The 23,818-nt window shown below is 45.1% G+C and overlaps 1 pseudogene across 1 annotated transcript in view; it reads left to right on the top strand.

The window, feature by feature from the left end:
• The window catches only part of LOC311503688 (laminin subunit alpha-1-like), a 48,454-nt pseudogene that overhangs the window by 13,418 nt on the left and 11,218 nt on the right, over positions 1-23,818 (top strand). Inside the window, exons 3-38 of the transcript in view lie at positions 7,184-7,370; positions 7,485-7,597; positions 8,101-8,152; positions 8,236-8,426; positions 8,725-8,904; positions 9,482-9,571; positions 9,653-9,770; positions 9,844-10,022; positions 10,930-11,023; positions 11,103-11,248; positions 11,339-11,479; positions 11,680-11,838; positions 12,005-12,106; positions 12,189-12,403; positions 12,566-12,677; positions 12,788-12,898; positions 13,031-13,158; positions 14,912-14,998; positions 15,076-15,287; positions 17,170-17,276; positions 17,434-17,614; positions 17,698-17,834; positions 17,909-18,142; positions 19,421-19,564; positions 19,933-20,106; positions 20,579-20,764; positions 20,841-20,968; positions 21,362-21,491; positions 21,564-21,704; positions 21,781-21,899; positions 21,976-22,065; positions 22,160-22,353; positions 22,437-22,767; positions 22,877-22,988; positions 23,070-23,226; positions 23,694-23,818. The exon at positions 23,694-23,818 is cut by the window's right edge and continues 122 nt beyond it. The product of the transcript in view is annotated as a laminin subunit alpha-1-like (transcript). The remainder of the gene's footprint in view (positions 1-7,183; positions 7,371-7,484; positions 7,598-8,100; positions 8,153-8,235; positions 8,427-8,724; positions 8,905-9,481; positions 9,572-9,652; positions 9,771-9,843; positions 10,023-10,929; positions 11,024-11,102; positions 11,249-11,338; positions 11,480-11,679; positions 11,839-12,004; positions 12,107-12,188; positions 12,404-12,565; positions 12,678-12,787; positions 12,899-13,030; positions 13,159-14,911; positions 14,999-15,075; positions 15,288-17,169; positions 17,277-17,433; positions 17,615-17,697; positions 17,835-17,908; positions 18,143-19,420; positions 19,565-19,932; positions 20,107-20,578; positions 20,765-20,840; positions 20,969-21,361; positions 21,492-21,563; positions 21,705-21,780; positions 21,900-21,975; positions 22,066-22,159; positions 22,354-22,436; positions 22,768-22,876; positions 22,989-23,069; positions 23,227-23,693) is intronic.

The raw sequence follows: 23,818 nt of genomic DNA, 5'->3' as shown, positions 1-23,818 counted from the left end.
TTTGAGCAATTTAGTTGGGATTGGATCTAGAAGACAGGTTGATGGTTTAGATGCTGTAATTGTTGAAGAGAGCTCAAGAAGATCTACTGGGGAGAAGGATTCCAGATATTGATAAGGTCTTACAAAAGTTTCTAATGTCACTGTACTTGCATCTTTAACAGCTGTTGGAAGGATGCCTTGAATATTTTCTCTAATGCCGACAATTTTATTAGTAAAGAAGCTCATGAAGTCATTACTACTGTGGGCTAAAGGAATAGATGGCTCAACAGAGCTGTGGCTCTTTGTCAGCCTGGCTACAGTGCTGAAAAGAAATCTGGGGTTGTTCTTGTTTTCTTCTATTAATGATGAATAATATGCTGTTCTAATACTACTGAGAGCTTTTTTATAAGTTGTTAAACTATCTTTCCAGGCTATGCGAGCTTCTTCAGAATTAGTGGAATGCCAAATTCTTTCTAGCTTTCGGGCTGCCTGTTTTAAACAGCGCAACTGTGAATTATACCATGGAGCTAGCCTCCTCCTATTTATGACCTTCTTTTTCAGAGGAGCAACTAAGTTTAAAGTTGAACTAAGCGATGCTGCAGTGCCATCGACAAAATAATCTATTAGTGCAGGGGTTAAATTGTGGTTGCTGTCGTCCACAACATTGGTACATGGCACTGAGGTAAATAAAGAAGGAATTAATTCTTTATATCTAGTTACAGCATTGTCAGACAAACATCTACTGTAATGAAATGTCTTTTCAGTTCCTGTGTAATCCATTATTGCAAATTCAAAGATTATGAGGAAATGATCAGACAAAAGAGGGTTATGAGTAAATACTGTTAAACCTTCAGTTTCTATGCCATATGTTAGGACAAGATCTAAGGTGTGATTAAAACTGTGAGTTGATCCGTTTACATTCTGAGAAAAGCCAGTTGAATCTAATAATGATGTAAATGAGGAGCTAAGGCTGTCACTGACAACATCAACATGGATGTTAAAGTCACCTACTATAATGACTTGATCTGTTCTAAGAACTAAATCACATAAAAACTCAGAGAATTCAGCTAAAAACTCAGAATAAGGAGCAGGTGGGCGATACACCACAACAAAAAGAATTGGTTTTTGTATTTTCTGGTCTGGATGGGGAAGACTAAGAGTAAGACTTTCAAATGAATTAAAGCTCTCCTTAGGTCTAGGATTAATAGATAAATCAGAGTGGAAGATTGCTGCCACTCCTCCTCCTCTACCTGTGCTTCTAGGAATATGATAATTACTATGACTGGGTGGAGTAGACTCATTTAAACTAACATATTCATCATCCTGTAGCCACGTTTCAGTCAAACTAAATAGATCAATCTGATGATCAGTTATCAGATCATTCACTAAAAGAGATTTGGATGAGAGAGATCTGACATTTAAAAGACCACATTTAATTTTCCTATTCTTCTGTTCTACCAATGAACTTGTACTGATTTGAATCAGGTTCCTATGAGAAACTCCTCTGTTGTTATTTTTTGGTTTAAATAATCTGGGAACAGACAGAACATCTATAGAGTTTAGAGAGTTTTGGGTGTGAGACAGTCCTTGAGAAGCGGCAGAGAAGTGTGTAAAACTACAACTCCGCCTCCTGGTCTGAACTCTGGGTTGTCATGGTTTCGGGGGGTTAATAAAATCGGCCATATTCCTAGAGATGAGAGCAGCACCCGCTAAAGTTGGGTGGATGCCATCTCGCCTAATCAGACCAGGCTTTCCCCAGAAAGTGTGCCAATTGTCAATGAAGGCCACGTTGTTTGCTGGACACCACCTAGATAACCAGCGATGGAATGACGACGTGCGACTAAACATGTCATCATTGGTCAGGTTGGGCAGGGGACCAGAGAAAACTACGGAGTCCGACATAGTTTTAGCAAACTTACACACCGATTCCACATTAAGTTTTGTGACCTCCGACTGACGTAACCGGGTGTCGTTACTGCCGACGTGAATAACAATTTTACTGTATTTAACCTTAGCCTTAGCCAGCAGTTTAAGGTAAGATTTAGTGTCGCCCGCTCTGGCCCCTGGAATGCATCTAACTATGGTCGCTGGTTTCTCTATCTTCACGTTCCGCAAAATAGAGTCGCCAATCACCAGAGTTGGTTTCTCAGCGGGTGTGTCGCTGAGTGGAGAAAACCGGTTGGAGACGTGAAGGGGTTGGTGGTGATCCACGGGCCTTGTGGGACTATGCTTCCTTCGAACCGTCACCCAGCCGCCCTGGTTTCCCGGCTGCTCGGGAGCTGTCGGGGGACAGCTAACTGGAGCTATGCTAACAGGAGCTACTCTTGGTTGGTCCGCACCGGCTACAGGGCCCTGGCTAGCTGCTGGTTGTTTTTCAATGGTGCGGAACCGTGCTTCCAATTCGGAAAGCCTCGCCTCCAGTGCTACGAATAAACTACATTTGTTACACATACCATTACCACTAAAGGAGGCAGAGGAGTAGCTAAACATGTGGCACGAGATGCAGGAGAGAGAAGGGGAAGCAGAGGGAGAAGCCATGGTTAATTCGCTAACGTTAGCAGACAAAGTTGATTAGAAGAGAGAGTGTGTGGTTCAAAAAGTAGCTATAGAGGACAGGTGGTTGAAGATACGTAAGAATTCCCCGCAATAAACAGAACGTTTTTTGGAATTTGAGCGAAGCTAACACTCTGTAAACAGCAATACCACACGGTGCAGAAGCAGGAAATGACGCAATACGCTTACTCACGTGACGCTAGGAGGAATGGGGGGGCTCTCTCTGTTCCCCACATAGAGGGGTAGTAGAGTGACGGACACCCTCTTGTCTGTCCTCACTCTGGTCCATCAACTCACACTTTCTCCTTTCATCTGGAGAGGAAACACACCTCATTCATCTGAACATCACATTCTCCATCAGCTGCTGTACTTCAACTATCAGTCCAATAGATGGAGACATGGAGGACATTCTTGATGTGTTCATGGACACTGAGTCTGACTGGAAGCTCCAGTTTATTACCTGTTGACAACCTGTGATGAACTTTCACGTAGTAACTGGTTGAAGTGACTGAATGTGCTGCAGTAAAGAGTCAGATATGTCTCTGAAACATGTTGATGTAGTTGCTGTAGGAAGCAGATGTTCTTCTTCAGATAAATTCTTCTTCAAAATAAAAGTCAGACTGAAAACATTAATTAGAGAAAGTTTAAATCTCTTTTATGGACCAAGTGACACAAATGGACTGAGATCACACAGAGACACAGAGACAGTGGTGTATCAGTTTCACACGATTCCTCCTCCTGATTCTAAACATTCAGCTCTGACTCAGTTTAACTATAGAGCGTCACATTTCTGCTGAAAACTGTTTCATTAGCTTCAGATGGAGACAAAGTTTGTTTCAGATTAAAGATCATTTTAACTCAGCTCTGGGATTCTTTTGGATCAATTTTTTATTTTCATTTATATTTTTATATTTGGGTTTTTTCACATCATTTGTTTTTTTAATTTACACTGCTTTTTCCTTTTCATGTGATCATTTCTACTAGTGGTTGAATGAATGAGTTAAACTCCTCTTCCACAGATCAGCCCTGTTGAGTAGGACTCATTGTGTGTTCACACTACCAAAGGAAGGAGGTCACATGTGTCCCAGACCACCTCCACATGTGGACTGACACCAGATCAGTGTTCACACCTGGACCTGTTTAACCTGGACTCTAGAGACCAGATCTGTGTTCATACCTGGACCTGTTTCACCTGGACTCTAGAGACCAGATCAGTGTTCACACCTGGACTCTAACATGGACATGTGTAATCAGATTACTCAGGACAGGTGTTAATGTGAGACTTAAAGACTCAGATGTGCTTTGAGCAATGAGGACCTCCACCTAATCAACAGATTTAAAACTTAGTTTTTAGTTTCTTAGAGTTTCTCTCTCATTTCATCCATTTGAATTTAGTGTTGACAACAAACACAAGAAGTGAAGAGAGAGAGAAAGACAAAAGCACCCCCCTCTAACAGATGGTATGGTCCACCCTCCAGCCCCAGACAATAGTTTGATCTGAATGAGGGGCGACAGTTAAAGGAGCAGACGCTGTTTTCACAGGTTTAACCCTTTAAATTTACTCTGAGAGAAAAATAATCTGTTGATGTGCTCAGAGTTTATTGCTTTGCTATTCAGACAGAAGAAACACTTATTTCTCCCATGTGGATGAAACGTTTGGCTCCTCATGACTTCTTCTACTCCAGTTGATCAGGAACGTTTAATGTGGACTTCATGAATTAATCAGAACCAAACTGAAAGAAGAGCCCTTTTAAAAACTAGTTAATCTAAGCAGCAACATTTTTCTTTACTCCACTTTTGTTGTTTATGAACATCTTTAAAGCTTCAAAAATGCAGACCCCCCAATGCACACACACACACACACACATGCACCAGGAGGTCAGATGGTACAGTCTGCCCCCCCCCCCCCCCCCACCCCTTATTGAGCTGAATGAATGAGAGAGAGAGAGAGGGGTAGAGAGAGCTAGAGAGTGAGTGGCGTTCCAGCAGAGACTCTTTAGCAACACATTCCTCTGAAGCACAACCATCGTCCAGTTAATCCTGGTTCACATCGCTGGGTCCACGTCTGCAGAGATGAAGCTGCTACTGCTGATCATGACCATGATGATGATGATGATGATGATGATGATGATGCATGGAGCTGCAGCTCAGCAGAGAGGTAAGACACTTGGTTTCCACAGGGTTCTACCAGACTCTACTGGGTTCCAGACTGTTCTGGACTAAACTTGATCAGATTTACTCAGTTTGTCGAGTGTTTATCTTTCAGCCATTGCTCAGTCGATACGTCTAATTATTTTATTTCTGTTGAAGACTTTGATTCAAACTCTGTGAATGGTTTTCATTGGGTTGTGGGGTCATGTTTCTGATTGTAAAACCAGTTCACACTTGGTTTTAGGTTCTAAATGTGGGGGTTAAACTGAGTGGAGAGTTCTCACCGAGACAGAAACATGTGCTTGTGGTGGTTAAACCATCCTCTGGGCTGATGGCTGGCTCTTTGTTTTTTGAGTTCATCCTTGATGAGTGAATCAGACACAAACACAGCGCTGTTATCTGTGTTTGGTCGTCTGTAAAGTTCAGTTTGTTCTGATTTTAGAAAACTTTCCTCGTGACCTCTGATCTGTTTTAAAGGTCCATAGACTTTTAAATGAAGAATTTCAGTCCGATTGAATCAGCAGCAGATAAACTGCATCTGTGTGTCAATAAACAATCACACTCCTCCCTCACCAACAAAATAACTACCAACCCCCACAAACTTTATAACCTCCCCCACCTCCCCCACAGAGCTCTGAGGGACAAAGACCACCCATGATGTTATCACTCTGCGTTCACATTCACCTTCAGCAGCTCTTTGTTTTATTTCCTCTGGTGACGAGTCTTTGTGGCTCCGTCCTGGTCTTAATTAAAATGTGTCTCCATATGCGTCTCCAGCCAGCACTAGAGATCGTGCCATCATGTGGTCAGTAGAATATTATACCAGCTGCTGTCTCTAATGGATCTCTACCTACCGCTGGATCAGAACCATCAACAGCTGTTGAACCTCAGAGTAACGTCACTGCTGAGAAACAATCATCTCTGACGATAAAGGAAATAAAGACATCAACATGATCACATCAATAATGAACTGAATGATGATTCAAACTCATCCTACTCACATTCAGTACTTTCATTTGTTGATTCTAGTTCAGATTAGTTTCTAGTTTAGTTTGGTTCTCAGCTCCAAGACCAGAATCTTTTAAAAGGCTCTCATTACTAATGAACAGACATCACTGATTCATGTGATCATTTCTACTAGTGGTTGAATGAATGAGTTAAACTCCTCTTCCACAGATCAGCCCTGTTGAGTAGGTGGTCTTTAATGTGACCCAGGACTCATTGTGTGTTCACACTACCAAAGGAAGGAGGTCACATGTGTCCCAGACCACCTCCACATGTGGACTGACACCAGATCAGTGTTCACACCTGGACTCTAACATGGACATGTGTAATCTGATTACTCAGGTGTGACTCTCAACCAGAGCTGTTTTACACCAGAATTTCAGCAGGAGGCAGCAGCTGAGTCAATACTATGTGTTAAGTGTGTGTGCTCGTGTATAGCTATCTTTCTGAGGACCAGTTTGAGGTTTACACTATTGTAGTGAGGATATTTGTGTAAAGTGAGGACATTTTGACCGGTCCTCACTTCTTTAAAACACTGTCTGAGGGTTAAGACTTGGTTTTAGGGTAAAGGTTAAATTAGGTCATGGTTAGGGTTAGGGAGTGTATTAGGTCAATGAATGTCCTCACAACGATAGCCAACAAGTTTGTGTCTGTGTGTGTTACATTGACAAGTTGTACAAAATGTGTTTGTTCATTTCTCTTAAGAGAAACTTTCACAGGCGTCACATGATCACAAGGATCATGACTGTCTACCTGCCTGTCTGTCTGATGCAAGATTCATGATTCAAAGAGTTTACTGTCACATGCTCAGTGTAGAAACATGTTTCCCTGTCCAATGAAATTCTTCTTTTACCGTCCACCCAAAAGTCTAACAATATAAAACATCTTAGAAATAGAATATAAAAGATACATATAATACAAAATATGAAATAACTAGTGCAAATATCAATGTGCAATTGAGAATGTAAGCAATGAACTGAAATGTAAAGAGAACCAGAAAAAGTGAACAGTTAGTCCATGATTCTAGACTCTGTCAGTTGTTCAGGAGTGTGATGGCAGTGGGAAAAAAGGACTTCTTCAGTCTTGAAGTCCTACATTTCACACCTCAGGCTAGGAGTGTGAACAGTCCGTGTTGGGGGTGAGTGGTAATAGAGCATTTGTAATAGAGGCAGCTCTACCGTGGACTCTATGCTGGTAGATGCTCTGCAGAGGCCAGTGTAGTCCTGGTGATCTTCAGGCGTTTTTGGTCCATAGCTGTAGTGCTGCCATGCCACATGGTGATCCAGCTGGTCAAGATGCTCTGAACGATGTGTCTCTGTAGCAAAAAACTGATCATTCATTCATTCGTTCATTCGTTTATTCTTTCATTCATTCATTCTTTTGTAGCCCTCATTCCATTTGTAGCAGGATGCTAACAACTGTAGCAGCATACTAACATTGTAGCATCATGCCAACATTGTAGCAGCATGCTAACATTGTAGCAGCATGCTAACAGATCTTGTGTGTTTCAGGTCTGTTTCCAGCCATTTTGAATCTGGCCAGTAACGCAGTGATCAGCAGTAATGCTACGTGTGGAGACCCAGAACCTGAAGTTTACTGTAAACTGGTTGAACACGTTCCAGGACGAAGAATCAAAAACCCCCACTGTCCCAAATGTGATGGTAACTCAGTACTGTCCAAAGGTACAAGACCAGAACCAGAACCACCAAGTGCACTATAAACCAAATCCAATCCATTTTTGGTACCACAGAACTCCTCAGTTGAATGTAGTAGTAACACAACTTGTCTATGCACAGAACGTCATCCAATAACAAATGCCATAGATGGAACAAATCAGTGGTGGCAGAGTCCAAGTATCAAGAATGGACAACAGTTTCATTGGACCACCATCACCCTGGATCTGAAACAGGTGAGACACTGACACAGGTGAGACACAGATACAGGTGAGACACTGACACAGGTGAGACACAGATACAGGTGAGACACTGACACAGGTGAGACACAGATACAGGTGAGACACTGAAACAGGTGAGACACTGACACAGGTGAGACACAGATACAGGTGAGACACTGACACAAGTGAGACACAGATACAGGTGAGACACTGAAACAGGTGAGACACAGATACAGGTGAGACACTGACACAGGTGAGACACAGATACAGGTGAGATACTGAAACAGGTGAGACACCGACACAGGTGAGACACAGATACAGGTGAGACACTGACACAAGTGAGACACAGATACAGGTGAGACACAGACACTGAGGTGGCTAGGGCCCTGTACCAGGAGCACTGGATACCTGTTTGTTACCTGGCCTTACTAACCCTAACACCTGAACATGGAGACGTGGACTGGTTTTCACGATGTCTCAGTTACCTGGTATCTACAGATGATGTTTTCTGTGTTCAGATTTTTCAGGTTGCCTACATCATCATCAAAGCAGCCAACTCTCCACGTCCAGGTGAGACTTTAACAGCGTAACTGTCTGTTGACATGTCCACATCTGGTCTATGTGTCAGACATAATCACCTGTCTGTCTCTCAGGAAACTGGATCCTGGAGCGCTCACTGGACGGGTTGACCTTTGACCCCTGGCAGTTTTATGCCATCAGTGACTCTGAGTGTTTGTCTCGCTACAACATCACCCCGAGACTCGGACCCCCAACCTACAGGAGGGACACCGAGGTCATCTGTACATCGTATTACTCCAGACTGAACCCACTGGAGCACGGAGAGGTGAGACAGTCTGCCTGCCTGTCTGTCTGTCTGTCTGTCTGTCTCATTGTCTGTCTTATAAACTCCTGTCAGCTGTTTAGGAGTCTGATTGCAGTGAGGAAAAGGACTTCTTCAGTTTTGAGGTCCTACTGTCTACCTGTCTATCTGTCTGTATGCACATCTGTTTCTCTGTCTGCCTGTCTACATGTCTGTCTGTCTACTTGTCTACCTGTCTGTCTGCCTGTCTACATGTCTGTCTGTCTGTCTTTGACTTTGACTAAACACGTTGTCTGAGTTGTTCTCTCTTTCTCTTTTTCAGATTCACACTTCTCTGATTAATGGCCGACCGGGAGCTGACGACTTGACCTCTGACCTTCTGAACTTCACGTCGGCTCGTTACATCAGACTGAGGCTTCAGCGAATAAGAACGCTCAATGCTGACCTGATGACACTGAGTGCCCGCGACCCCCGAGACATTGACCCCATAGTCACCCGACGGGTGAGACAGGAAGTCGGTGGATTCTGATGATCAGCTGGGGATCAGCTGGTGATCAGTTGGTAATCAGCTGGTGATCAGTTTGTGGACAGCCGGTAGTCAGCTGGTGATCAGTTGATGATCAGTTGATCAGTTGGTGATCAGTTGATCAGTTGGTGATCAGTTGATCAGCTGGTGGTCAGCTGGTGATCAGCTGGTGATCAGTTGATGATCAGTTGATCAGTTGGTGGTCAGTTGGTGATCAGTTGATGATCAGTTGATCAGTTGGTGATCAGTTGATGATCAGTTTATGATCAGTTGATCAGTTGGTGGTCAGTTGGTGATCAGTTGATCAGTTGGTGATCAGTTGATGATCAGTTTATGATCAGTTGATCAGTTGGTGATCAGTTGATGATCAGTTTATGATCAGTTGATCAGTTGGTGGTCAGTTGGTGATCAGTTGATCAGTTGGTGATCAGTTGATGATCAGTTTATGATCAGTTGATCAGTTGGTGATCAGTTGATGATCAGCTGGTGGTCAGCTGGTGATCAGCTGGTGGTCAACTATGTCTGATGTGTTCTGTGTTCATGTGTCTCTCAGTACTATTACTCAATCAAAGACATCTCTGTGGGTGGGATGTGCATCTGCTACGGACACGCCCAGAGCTGCCCTCTGGATCCTGTAACCAAGGTAATGATGCACACCTGAGACTCTGAGCACCTGATTCAATCTTACAGAGGATGATGATGTTACCTGTGTGTGTGTGGACAGAAGCTGCAGTGTGTGTGTGAACACAACACCTGTGGAGAGAGCTGTAATGAGTGTTGCCCCGGTTACCACCAGCAGCCATGGCAACCAGGCACCATCTCTGAGGGAAACACATGTGAAAGTAAGAAACGTGGTTATTAATCCTGACCATCGCCTCCAAATCTGTCACCCTGAACGTTGTCTCTCCCTCTTAGAGTGTAACTGTCATAACAAAGCAGTCGACTGCTTCTACAACCAGACGGTCGCAGAGCTCTCGCTGAGTCTCAACGCTCACGGCGTTCGTCAGGGGGGCGGAGTCTGTATCGACTGTCAACGAAACACCGCCGGAGTCAACTGTGAGACCTGTCAGGACGGGTACTACAGACCTGCTGAGGTACTGTAAATAATATTAACGACCTGCTAATAGTACTGTAGATTATACTACAGCCCTAATGCTGTAATGTAAATAATACTACAGCCCTAATGCTGTACTGTAAATAATACTATAGACTTACTGAGGTACTGTAAATAATACTACAGACCTAATGAGGTACTGTAAATAATACTATAGACCTACTGAGGTACTGTAAATAATACTACAGCCCTAATGCTGTACTGTAAATAATACTATAGACCTACTGAGGTACTGTAAATAATACTACAGCCCTAATGCTGTACTGTAAATAATACTATAGACCTACTGAGGTACTGTAAATAATACTACAGCCCTAATGCTGTACTGTAAATAATACTATAGACTTACTGAGGTACTGTAAATAATACTACAGACCTAATGCTGTACTGTAAATAATACTATAGACTTACTGAGGTACTGTAAATAATACTACAGACCTAATGCTGTACTGTAAATAATACTACAGCCCTAATGCATGTACTGTAAATAATACTATAGACTTACTGAGGTACTGTCAATAATACTACAGCCCTAATGCTGTACTGTAAATAATACTATAGACCTACTGAGGTACTGTAAATAATACTACAGCCCTAATGCTGTACTGTAAATAATACTATAGACCTACTGAGGTACTGTAAATAATACTATAGACCTACTGAGGTACTGTAAATAATACTACAGCCCTAATGCTGTACTGTAAATAACACTATAGACCTACTGAGGTACTGTAAATAATACTACAGCCCTAATGCTGTACTGTAAGTAATACTATACACCTAATGCTGTACTGTAAATAATACTATAGGCTTACTGAGGTACTGTAGATAGTACTATAGACCTACTGAGGTACTGTAAATAATACTACCTACTACTGTGTGTGCAGGTGTCTCCATACGCCGACTCTCCTTGTGTTGAGTGTAGCTGTGATGTGAGGGGGTCTAAATCTCCAGCGTGTTCCAGAGACGACTCTCGTCCAGGTGAGTGTTTCATCGTTGTTTCTCTCGTTACGGTTGAACTGCTCTGACTCTGTGTGTGTGTGTCCAGGTGTGTCTGCAGGTCAGTGTGTCTGCCAGGAAGGGTTTGCAGGTCGACAGTGTGACCGTTGTGCGTTTGGATACAGAGATTTTCCTCTGTGTATTCGCTGTGAGTGTAACTTGTCAGGAAGCACCAACACCGACCCCTGCAGCCCCTGCACCTGCAAGGTAACCAGGTTCTCTCACCTGATGTCTCACCTGTTCTCTGCCCTCTCAACTGTTCTCTGATATCTCACCTGCCCCCCCGCCCCCACCCAGGTGAATGTGGTGGGAGCTCACTGTGATCTGTGTAAGCCAGGTTTCTTCAACCTTCAGGAGAACAACCCCCTTGGCTGCACTGAGTGTTTCTGTTTTGGTGTGTCTGATGTTTGTGAGAGCTCCACATGGCCCACTGCTCAGGTAACACACTCATGTAACACTCACCTGTGTTCAGATAACTCACACCTGTACTCAGGAAACTCCCACCTGTACTTGGGTAACACACATCTGTATTTAGGATTCAGGAGACTCACACCTGTACTCGGGTACCACACCCACGTTCTCAGGTAACTCACACTTGTACTCAGGTGTCTTAGAAAAGCCGTTGTTTTTTTGTTCAGGTACTTTATACAGATGCTTGGCTCCGCCCCTTGTGGCCCCATAACAGCCACCAGGTGATCCACAGCAATGACCTCCCCCTTCCCAGCAACACATCGTCTGGCACTGTCCACGAACAGGTGCTATGGTGGAAGGCACCTGACAGTTTCCTTGGCAACAAGGTCAGCCTCCATTGCGATTAATGATTATTTGTCTCTCACTGACTGTCTGTCTCTCACTGACTGTCTGTCTCTCAGTAACTGTCTGTCTCTCAGTGACCATCTGTCTCTCAGTAACTGTCTGTCTCCCAGTGACCCTGTTTCTTACTGTCTGTCTCTCTGTCTCTAGCTGGTGTCTTATGGAGGTTTCCTGAACTACTCTGTGGTTTATGACATCCCATTGGACAACGAAGACCGCTCTGTCCCCGCCCACTGTGAGATCCTCATTGAGGTGAGAACAAATCAGAGTTCAGATCTTCATGTCTGTAAAAGGACTTCAGCACCCAGACTCAACTTCCCCCTCTTGTTTCCAGGGTAACAGTCGGACTCTTCGTCTTTCACCTCCTCTCCTCCTCTTCCTCTCTCCGCTGGCTGAACAGTCAGTTACTGTGACGATGGTCCCTCAGCAGTTTGTGGACGATCCAGCAGGTGTCCCAGTCTCCCGTGATGACCTGCTGCTTGTTCTGGCCAGGTTGACGGCATTGACTGTTAGACTTCACCTGAACACGTTGGTCGGCGGCCCTGTACGGTGAGGTCCTGAGCAAGAACCTCACGTTCTGACCTTTAGGTTCTGACATGGTCCTGGTTCTAACTTAGTCCCACAGCTTCTAACCCAGACCTGAGGTTCTGACCCAGTCCTTCAGGAACACCTTGACCTGTTTGAATGTCTGTTTTTGTCTCTGTCTCTCAGCCTCAGCTCAGTCTCACTGGACGTTGCTGATTCCCACTCAGTTCCTGGCAAACAGGTGGTTGCTGTGGAGACGTGTGAATGTCCTTGGGGTTACAGCGGCACTTCCTGTGAGGTGAGTGCGTCACTTCATCACATACGGTCTTACCGTGGAGGGGGCGGGGTTTGTGCCCTGGTTGGAGTGGAGCTTCTCACCTTCATGTAATGTGTGGTTTTGTGTTTCAGACGTGTTCTCCAGGTTTCTACAGAGTGGGCGGAGTCTTGTTTGGAGGGAACTGTATGCAGTGTGAGTGCAACGACCACGCCAGAGACTGTGACGTCAACGGGGTCTGTGTGGTGAGTCTCACGTCTGTCTCTCACCTGTCTAATCTGTGTCTATCTAACCTGTCTGTGTCTCTGACCTGTCTCCCTGACCTGTCTCACCTGTCTCACTCTCTGACCCCTCTCTCTGACCTGTCTGTCTCTCAGGGTTGTACCCATAACACCACTGGTCCTCACTGTGATGAGTGTCTTCCTGGTTTCTATGGTGATGCCACAGAGGGGACAACAGAGGACTGTCGGATTTGTCCATGTCCTCTGACGGATCCGTCAAACAGGTTTGTCTAATCAGGCTCCTGACTCCTCCTCCATGTTTACTTCCTGTTATCAAGATTACACACAGTACTACACACATCACTACACACTATCACTACACACAGCACTACACACAGCACTACACACTATCACTACACACTATCACTACACACAGCACTACACACTATCACTTCACACAGCACTACACACAGCACTACACACTATCACTACACACTATCACTACACACAGCACTACACACTATCACTACACACTATCACTACACACAGCACTACACACAGCACTACACACTATCACTACACACAGCACTACACACAGCACTACACACTATCACTACACACAGCACTACACACTATCACTACACACTATCACTACACACAGCACTACACACTATCACTACACACAGCACTACACACAGCACTACACACTATCACTACACCCAGCACTACACACTATCACTACACACTATCACTACACACAGCACTACACACTATCACTACACACTATCACTACACACAGCACTACACACAGCACTACACACTATCACTACACACTATCACTACACACAGCACTACACACAGCACTACACACTATCACTACACACTATTACTACACACAGCACTACACACTATCACTACACACTATCACTACACACAGCACTACACACTATCACTACACACAATACTACACACTATCACTACACACAATACTACCCACAATACTACACACAGCACTACACACAATACTACACACCATCACTACACACTATCACTACACACAATACTACACACAGCACTACACACTATCACTACACACTATCACTACACACAGCACTACACACAGCACTACACACTATCACTACACACTATCACTACACACAGCACTACACACTATCACTACACACTATCACTACACACTATCACTACACACAGCACTACACACTATCACTACACACTATCACTACACACAGCACTACACACTATCACTACACACTATCACTACACACAGCACTACACACTATCACTACACACTATACTACACACAATACTACACACAGCACTACACACAATACTACACACCATCACTACACACTATCACTACACACAATACTACACACAGCACTACACACTATCACTACACACTATCACTACACACAGCACTACACACAGCACTACACACTATCACTACACACTATCACTACACACAGCACTACACACTATCACTACACACTATCACTACACACAGCACTACACACAGCACTACACACTATCACTACACACTATCACTACACACAGCACTACACACTATCACTACACACAATACTACACACTATCACTACACACAATACTACACACAATACTACACACAGCACTACACACAATACTACACACAATACTACACACTATCACTACACACAATACTACACACAATACTACACACAGCACTACACACAATACTACACACCATCACTACACACAGCACTACACACAATACTACACACAGCACTACACACTATCACTACACACAGCACTACACACAATACTACACACAGCACTACACACTATCACTACACACAGCACTACACACAATACTACACACAGCACTACACACATCACTACACACAGCACTACATACTATCACTACACACAATACTACACACTATCACTACTCACTATCACTACACACCAATACTACACACTGATACTACATACTAGTAGTCAGTGTGTAGTCAGTGTGTAATTATTGTGTAACATCAGTTTCAGTCCCACCTGTGTGCTGGAGGCGTCTGGACAGGTGTCATGTGACCAGTGTCAGGACGGATACACCGGGACACACTGTGAGAGGTGAGGGTAATTGTCAGGTTGACTGACCAATCAGTGGACCAGTGGATATGGAGTGACACCTGTGTATCTGTCTCCAGATGTGCCAGTGGTTACTATGGTAACCCACAGGTAATGGGCGGGGTGTGTGTTCGCTGTGAGTGTCACGGTAACGTGGATGTCAGCATGGCAGGACACTGTGACACCATCTCCGGGGAGTGTCTGCGTTGCCTCGGCAACACGTCTGGGAGACACTGTGAGGTCTGCCGGCCTGGTTACTATGGAGATGCTGTGGACGCCAAGGACTGTCGGGGTGAGTTACACACACACACACACACACACACACACACACACACACACACACACACACACACACAGTGAAACACACACACACACACGCACACACATACAGTAACACTCCGTGCTTTGTTGCAGGAACAATGTTCATTCTTTTAAATCAAGATTAGATTTGACCTCTGACAAGCTCACGGGTTGGCACCAGTGAACTAGTGAACGAGTGAACTAGTGAACAAGTGAACTAGGTAATTAGTGAAGCAGTGAACTAGTGAACGAGTGAACTAGTGAACGAGTGAAGCAGTGAAGCAGTGAACGAGTGAAGCAGTGAACTAGTGAACAAGTGAACTAGTGAACTAGTGAAGCAGTGAACTAGTGAACTAGTGAAGCAGTGAAGCAGTGAACGAGTGAAGCAGTGAACTAGTGAACTAGTGAAGCAGTGAAGCAGTGAACGAGTGAAGCAGTGAACTAGTGAACAAGTGAACTAGTGAACTAGTGAAGCAGTGAACTAGTGAAGCAGTGAACTAGTGAACTAGTGAAGCAGTGAAGCAGTGAACGAGTGAAGCAGTGAACTAGTGAACAAGTGAACTAGTGAACTAGTGAAGCAGTGAAGCAGTGAACTAGTGAATGACTGAACTAGTGAACGAGTGAAGCAGTGAACGAGTGAATGAGTGAAGTAGTGAACGAGTGAAGTAGTGAAGCAGTGAACTAGTGAACGAGTGAACTAGTGAAGCAGTGAACTAGTGAACGAGTGAAGTAGTGAACGAATGAACTCGTGAACGAGTGAAGCAGTGAAGCAGTGAACGAGTGAACTAGTGAAGCAGTGAACGAGTGAATGAGTGAAGTAGTGAAGCAGTGAACGAGTGAACGAGTGAAGTAGTGAACTAGTGAAGTAGTGAAGCAGTGAAGCAGTGAACTAGTGAAGCAGTGAAGCAGTGAACTAGTGAACGAGTGAAGCAGTGAACTAGTGAAGCAGTGAAGCAGTGAACGAGTGAAGCAGTGAACTAGTGAATGAGTGAAGCAGTGAACTAGTGAACGAGTGAAGTAGTGAACTAGTGAAGTAGTGAAGCAGTGAACTAGTGAAGCAGTGAAGCAGTGAACGAGTGAACTAGTGAAGCAGTGAAGCAGTGAACTAGTGAACGAGTGAACGAGTGAAGTAGTGAACTAGTGAAGTAGTGAAGCAGTGAACTAGTGAAGCAGTGAAGCAGTGAACGAGTGAAGCAGTGAACTAGTGAATGAGTGAAGCAGTGAACTAGTGAACGAGTGAAGTAGTGAACTAGTGAAGTAGTGAAGCAGTGAACTAGTGAAGCAGTGAACTAGTGAAGTAGTGAACTAGTGAAGCAGTGAAGCAGTGAACGAGTGAACTAGTGAACGAGTGAACTAGTGAAGCAGTGAACGAGTGAAGCAGTGAACTAGTGAAGTAGTGAACTAGTGAAGCAGTGAACGAGTGAACTAGTGAACTAGTGAACTAGTGAAGCAGTGAAGCAGTGAACGAGTGAAGCAGTGAACTAGTGAACTAGTGAACGAGTGAACTAGTGAAGCAGTGAACTAGTGAAGCAGTGAACTAGTGAACTAGTGAAGTAGTGAAGCAGTGAACTAGTGAAGCAGTGAACGAGTGAACTAGTGAACTAGTGAAGCAGTGAAGCAGTGAACGAGTGAAGCAGTGAACGAGTGAAGCAGTGAAGCAGTGAACTAGTGAAGCAGTGAACTGGTGCCATCCAGTGAGGTAGTGAATGAGTGAACCGTTAAACCAGGAACTAGTGAACATCTAGTGAACTGGTGAACAGTGAGTTGAGTTAGCAGGTGGGGCTTTGTGGTGGGTGGGGCTTTGTGGTGGTGGGCGGGGCTTCATGATGACTGGCAGGTGAACCAGTCTGATGGTAGCTGTTTTTCTCTGACAGAGTGTGGTTGCGATGTCAATGGCGCCCTCTCCAGTCTGTGTGATGTCACAACAGGTCAATGTTTGTGCAGAGAGAATGTGACAGGACGCACCTGTGACCACTGCCAGGTGAGACACACCTTAGCACACCCTGTTTCTGTTTTTAAGTCTCCATCACACCCGCTGGTGTCATCTGACTGGCTGCATTTTCATTCTGCGATTGGAACTTATTTGTCAGTTAGGGTTAGGTTGTTTGCTTCAGTTTGTTTATTCTTGTTTGTTTCAGACGGGGTTCTTCGGGCTGAAAAGTGGGCGTGGCTGTCAGCACTGTGACTGCAGCCAATCAGGATCTGTCTCTGAGTCATGTGATGAGGAGGGGCGGTGCAGTTGTGTAGAGGGTGTGGCCGGAGATAAGTGTAACCGCTGTAGTCATGGCTACTATGGTTTCCGTGACGGCGGCTGCACATGTAAGTAGACAGTGTGACACGTCAGTCTGGCACATGACTGGTTGACCCTTTCGTCTGATTGGCTGTTTTCTGTTTGTTCCCAGCATGCATCTGTGATCACACCAGTGGAAACTGTGACCCCGAGAGTGGAGAGTGCATCTGTCCCACCCACACGGAGGGAGACACCTGTTCCAGGTGTGAAGAAGGTTACTGGGGTCATGACCCCGTCACCGGCTGCCAGGTATGCACAGGCACACTCAGAGGGACACACCTGTGACAGGTGCAACACATACTCAATTCCTGCTATCTCTCCAGCCGTGCAGCTGCAGCCCTGCAGGTAGCCCCACCCCTCAGTGTCACCTGACTGACGGGCAGTGTCAGTGCAGAGATGGATTCTCTGGCAGGGCCTGCGACCAGTGTGCACCTGGTTACCATGGCTACCCAGCATGTTCACCATGCGGCTGCGACATGGCGGGAACAAACGAGACGTTCTGTAACAAGGAGCTGGGAGTTTGTGGCTGTCAACCCAATGGAGAGTGTGTCTGCAAGGTAAGGATGGAGGAAAAAGATTCAATTAAACTTTAATTATATATCAATATAATAACAAATTACAGTTTTTTCCAATTGCTTAAACACAATTTTGCAAACTAGGCTGGTTTTATCAAAACACTAACACAATTCACCCAAACTGCAAAACACTTCATATATCCAGCAAAATGAAGCACTGCAACCAAAATCAAACTTTTGCACCAGATGATACACACTTCATTCATATTACAGATGTTTGTCTAACCAACTACACACTGTTGGGCACAATGAAAAGCACTCTCATCTTTAGTATGCTTTGCTATAATACTAACATAGTTCAAACTGTAGAGAATTCTTCAGATTGTTCACATGCACAGAAATATTTACAGATACACACACGTGCTATTGAAATATTTATTTTTTTATTTTTCACCAAACAAGTCACAGCAGATATATTTACATTGGAGTGAACTAAAATATGCTCACAAAACAGTAAGCTGAAAAATACAATTGCAGAAAAAATGTGCAGAAATAATTAGACAGCATCCTGCCGGACAGCTGGGTCTGGCCACAACACCTCGTCCACATCTCATTCTCACCCTCCCTCTTCCTCTTCCTCTTCCTCTCTCAGCAATGTCTTCCACTGTTGTTGTAAAAGAAAAAAAGATGCTCACCTGTGGTCTCTTACTGCTTACTTCCTGATTGAAGTGTTAACAATTACATAACACCTGTTTGGGCAGGTGGCACATATAGTGGCAAATGAGCTCATGTAGTGTCATTTTAAATGGCAGTGATTTGAAATCACAAACATGTGACTTTATGTCAGATTGTTGTGTCTTATGCAGAGAACCACGTTCAGTACACTTAAAAAGAGCCATTTCAAATTGCAAAATGTGTGTAAAGCAGAAAATGTGTTTAAAGTTTTGGAGATTTGAGACGAGGTTTTGCTCTCTGTGTGTCAGTTTAAATATTTGTGCCGTCCGTGTCATTTTAGTGTGTTAGCAACTGGAAAAAACTGTAGGACACTTTATAAAACCCGACCTTGAACCAGAACAGCACGAAGACAACGGTGGCAAGAAAAACTCCCTTTTAACAGGGACCAGAACCAGAACCAGAACCAGCACCAGAACCAACACCAGCACAGGGGAGATGGAGAGAGGGACACACAGCTAATAACATGTTTACAGTAGTAGTACACAATGAATGAGTAGTAAGAGAGAAGAGATTAGAGATTAGGAACTTAGTGCTCAGTACTGTGTGTTGCTGTGTGTTACTGTGTGTTACTGTGTGTTGTTCCAGGCTGGCGTGTCGGGTCGACGTTGTGAGGAGTGTGTTTCTGGATCATTTGGTTTATCAGTTGAGGATCCAGACGGATGTTCTCAGTGTTTCTGTTCAGGACTGAGTCGAGACTGTGAGGAGCAGGGAGGACGGACCAGACGACCTGTGAGTCCGTCTCCATCGCATCTCTCACGTCCATCATGTCCTTCACATCATCACGTCCATCATGTCTCTCATGTTCATCACATCCATCACGTCCCTCCTGTCCATCATGTCCATCACGTCCCTCCGACCCTCACGTCCCTCACATCCATCATGTCCTTCACATCATCACATCCATCATGTCCCTCATGTCCATCACATCCATCACGTCCCTCATGTCCCTCATATTCATCATGTCCATTATGCCCCTCATGTCCATCATGCCTCTCATGTCCATCATGTCCCTCATGTCCATCATGTCCCTCGTGTTCTTCACGTCTATCACAAACACAGCAGATGTTTTTACAGTTTCTCTCTCTCTCTCTCCACAGATCGGTTTGACTCGTCCTCTCTTGTCATTGGTCAGTCAGTCTGACCTGCAGGACATTGTTTCTGGGGTTTACCAGGAGGGCGGTGACATGCTGCTCGACACCCGTCAGCTCAACACCAGCAGGCTGAGTGTCCCTCTTTACTGGAAACTGCCATCCCAGTTTGAAGGGGACCAGGTACCAACTGCTCCACTGTGACTTTTAGGAAGGATTCAGAAAGTCCTGCAGAGCTTTGAGCTCCTTTCTAAAGTGACTTTACCGACACACACATTTATACTCAAAAGGTATCAGTAAACGTAACAAGAATATCTGTCCAGCTGTCAACCACCTACAGCCTTCAGTTACGACAGTTACTGGATGTTAGAGAGAGACGAGTGCCGCGTTTTATGTCGGTGAAGGAACCTTCAACCAGGAAGTCCAGCAGCTCCACACATGTGATGATGAGATCTGTTCTGTGGTCAACAATAGTGTACCATTACAAACAGAGTAAGAACGAGGCCTTTAACAGGAGGAGGAACCTTGTGGTGGAAGTGGAGTAGATAGTGCTGGGGTCCTGATGAAGTTTTAGTGACATGATGAGGGGTTGGTTAGAGTACTGATGAGGGGTCAGGGTCCACCATGTGTGATCTTTACTGTGTCCCCCTTGTAGCTGCTGTCCTACGGTGGCCTGCTGTCCTACGCCGTCACCTATTATGCTGAGGACGCTTCAGGACTGTCCAACCTGGAGCCTCAGGTGCTGCTGAGGGGTGGGAACTTGAGGAAGCTTGTTATATACACTGACATGGTTGCCCCTAGTAACGCTGAGAAGACACAACACGACATCAGGCTGACAGAGGTAACGCTGCAGCAAATCAGAAGAATCAAAGACGTTTAAACCTGTGACAACTCATGGTCATGTGTTTGTGTTGCAGCACAAATGGAAGTATTTTAACTCAGTGTCACAGAAGGCGGTGAGTCACGCCGACTTCATGTCTGTTCTCAGCAACATCCACTACATCATCATCAAGGCTTCATATGGAACCAGACTGCAGCAGAGCAGGTACTATACTCACAGCACACACCTTCACTGCGCCCTCTAGTGAACACTGAGCAGAGCAGCAGCTGACTGTACTTACTTACGCAGATTGTTCAAAGTCTGTAGCAGGTTTCTGGCTGAAGCTTCCTTCAGTTTTATCCATTTCTGTATAAAATGAATTAAAACATTTTCACACCAGTCTGTGAAGATCCTCAGTCATCCAGGTCATGGTATATCCCAAAAAAGTTCAAAAAAGGCAACTCTTTTTTTTGAGAAGACGTTTCATCTGAGTAGCTTCTTCAGTTCTAGGGGAAAGTCTGCAGCAGTGTCTTTGTCCATCACTCCATGGTTGTTCAGTGTTCTCCTGGTGTCCATCAGCAGCTCTGTTGATGTCATTCATTTCCTGTGTTTGTTAAGGATCTCTAACGTTACCATGGAGACAGCCGTGGAGGCTGAATTAGAGGAAGAGTCAGACATCAGAGGGGGCGTAGCCAGACTGATTGAGTCCTGCATCTGTCCTCCAGGATACACTGGACTGTCCTGTCAGGTAAGGGTCAGACTGTGGACATGACTCAACATGTTGCTACGGTAACCCCCGTAACCCCAGTATCGTCTGCAGGAATGTGCAGCAGGATATTTCCGTCAGCCTCAGTCGGAGTTGTCCTCACAGAGTCAGAAGCTAATGTTTGTTCGTCCATGTGTGCCATGTCGCTGCAACAACCACAGTGAGAGCTGCGATGCAGAAACTGGATTCTGTCAGGTACAGTGCTGATACATGCTGAAATATTTTAAAGGTGATTGCAGACGATGAAGTAAAAAACTGTTATCGTAAACAGGACTGTCTGCATCACACCATTGGCTGGAACTGTGGACTCTGTGCCCCGGGGTATTATGGGAACGTCAGCGGATCTGTCAGTGACTGTTCGCTGTGTGCTTGCCCCCGCCGGGACAACAGGTAATGTTGCACACTGAACACTTCCTGCTTCATCTATCCATCAACTGAGTGGCTCCTGACTCTACTGTGTGATCAGTTTCAGTCTCACCTGTGTGTCAGAGGGTGTGTTTGGTGATTTCCGCTGCACTTCCTGTCAACGTGGCTACGAGGGGCGATACTGTGAGAGGTGAGAATTTTGTCAGGTCGTCCTGCACTCACCTCATCATATGACTGGGTGACTCCTTATCTTCCTGATAACATGGTTACCTGTTGTCCTGCAGGTGTTCTGCTGGCTACTATGGTAACCCCTGGTTGCCGGGCGGCATATGTTCAGAGTGTAGCTGCAGCGCATGGGGCTCCCTCCATCTGCTGTGTGACGCGCTGACAGGAGAGTGTGAGTGTAAGGCCGGGGTCAAAGGTCAGTCATGTGACCTGTGTGAGGAGCGGCACATCCTAGAGGGAGGAGAGTGCATGTGTGAGTAACAAGGACACACAGACACATACACACATGCGTTGCGTGTTATCAGGACTGATGGCTGTGCTTGTTTTTAACTCCAGCGTGTGACGATGACTGTACTGGTGTTCTGCTGGACACCCTGGACAAACTCCACAACTACTTCCTGATGGTCAATCTGAGCGGTGTTGCCATGGCGCCGTACCGGCAGCTGCTATCGGTGGAGAATCAGACGAAAGACCTGGAGGTACGAAGACACGATCAGCAGAGTTGAATGAATAATAATCAGCTATTTGTTGGTTGTGGGTTAACGTTTCTTGGTGTTCGTCGGTGAAGGTGCTGTTTTCAGAGACCAGCTCTGTCATGATACGTCTGTCCAAGGTTGAAGACGACTTCAGTCTTTTGACATCAGATCTGAGAGCTCTGGTGCAGCAGGTAGGCGCTTCGCTCCAGTCGCATTTTATAATAAACACTTAACATATAAAAGACATCCGCCACGTTATATCAACAGAAATGTTTTATTTTCTATCTCCTGATTGGCTAGGTCACATGTCTATCCAACGACTTGGTGGAAGTGGGCATGTCCACTAACCACAGCCTTTCCCAGGGTGCACTGCTACTGGACAGCATCAGCAGCCTTCAAGACAATATTCAGGGTAAAAAGGAGCATGAGAGCTAACAGTATAATGACGACCAATGATGACGTTATTGACACATTATCACTCTGATTGATCCAGTGCTGCACAGGGAGGCAGAGCATCTAAACCAGACCACAGAGGAAGAGCTTGATTCAGCCAATCAGACGCGTTTGTTGAACGAGGTGGAGTCTGTGTTGGAGGCCATCAGGGGTGTAAATCTAACAACTGCTGAGGCTGCAGCGAATCAGGAGCTGAGGTCAGTTTCACAGTCATATCTAAAAATAACCATCAACCGATCAAAGCAGTGATCACAACTCACCTCTTTCTTTCTCTCTTTCAGCCTTTCACAGTCTCTCGCTCACTCCATCCAGGCAGACTTCCTGTCTGGCAGTCCAGCTGTTGACCACCGGCTCCGCCCCCTCTCCACCTCTCTCTCTGCTGCCATGGAAACACTGCAGCAAGCACACACACACCTGAGCAACGCTGCACAACAAAACACAGAAACACACACTCTGCTGAACCAATATCAGGTGAACACACACCTACAGACACTTACAGACAGGTGAACACACACCTACAGACACTTACAGACAGGTGAACACACACCTACAGACAAGTGAACACACACCTACAGACACTTACAGACAGGTGAACACACACCTACAGACAGGTGAACACACACCTACAGACAAGTGAACACACGTGTACAGACAGGTGAACACACACCTACAGACACTTACAAACAAGTGAACACACGTCTACAGACACCTACAGACAAGTGAACACACGTGTACAGACGGGTGAACACAATAATTATTTATATTGTATCTCTGTCTCTCTGTCTGTCC

Source organism: Chelon labrosus (genome assembly GCF_963514085.1).
Source record: "Chelon labrosus genome assembly, chromosome: 18".
NCBI lineage: Eukaryota > Metazoa > Chordata > Actinopteri > Mugiliformes > Mugilidae > Chelon > Chelon labrosus.
This window is presented reverse-complemented; position numbering and strand designations above follow the sequence as displayed.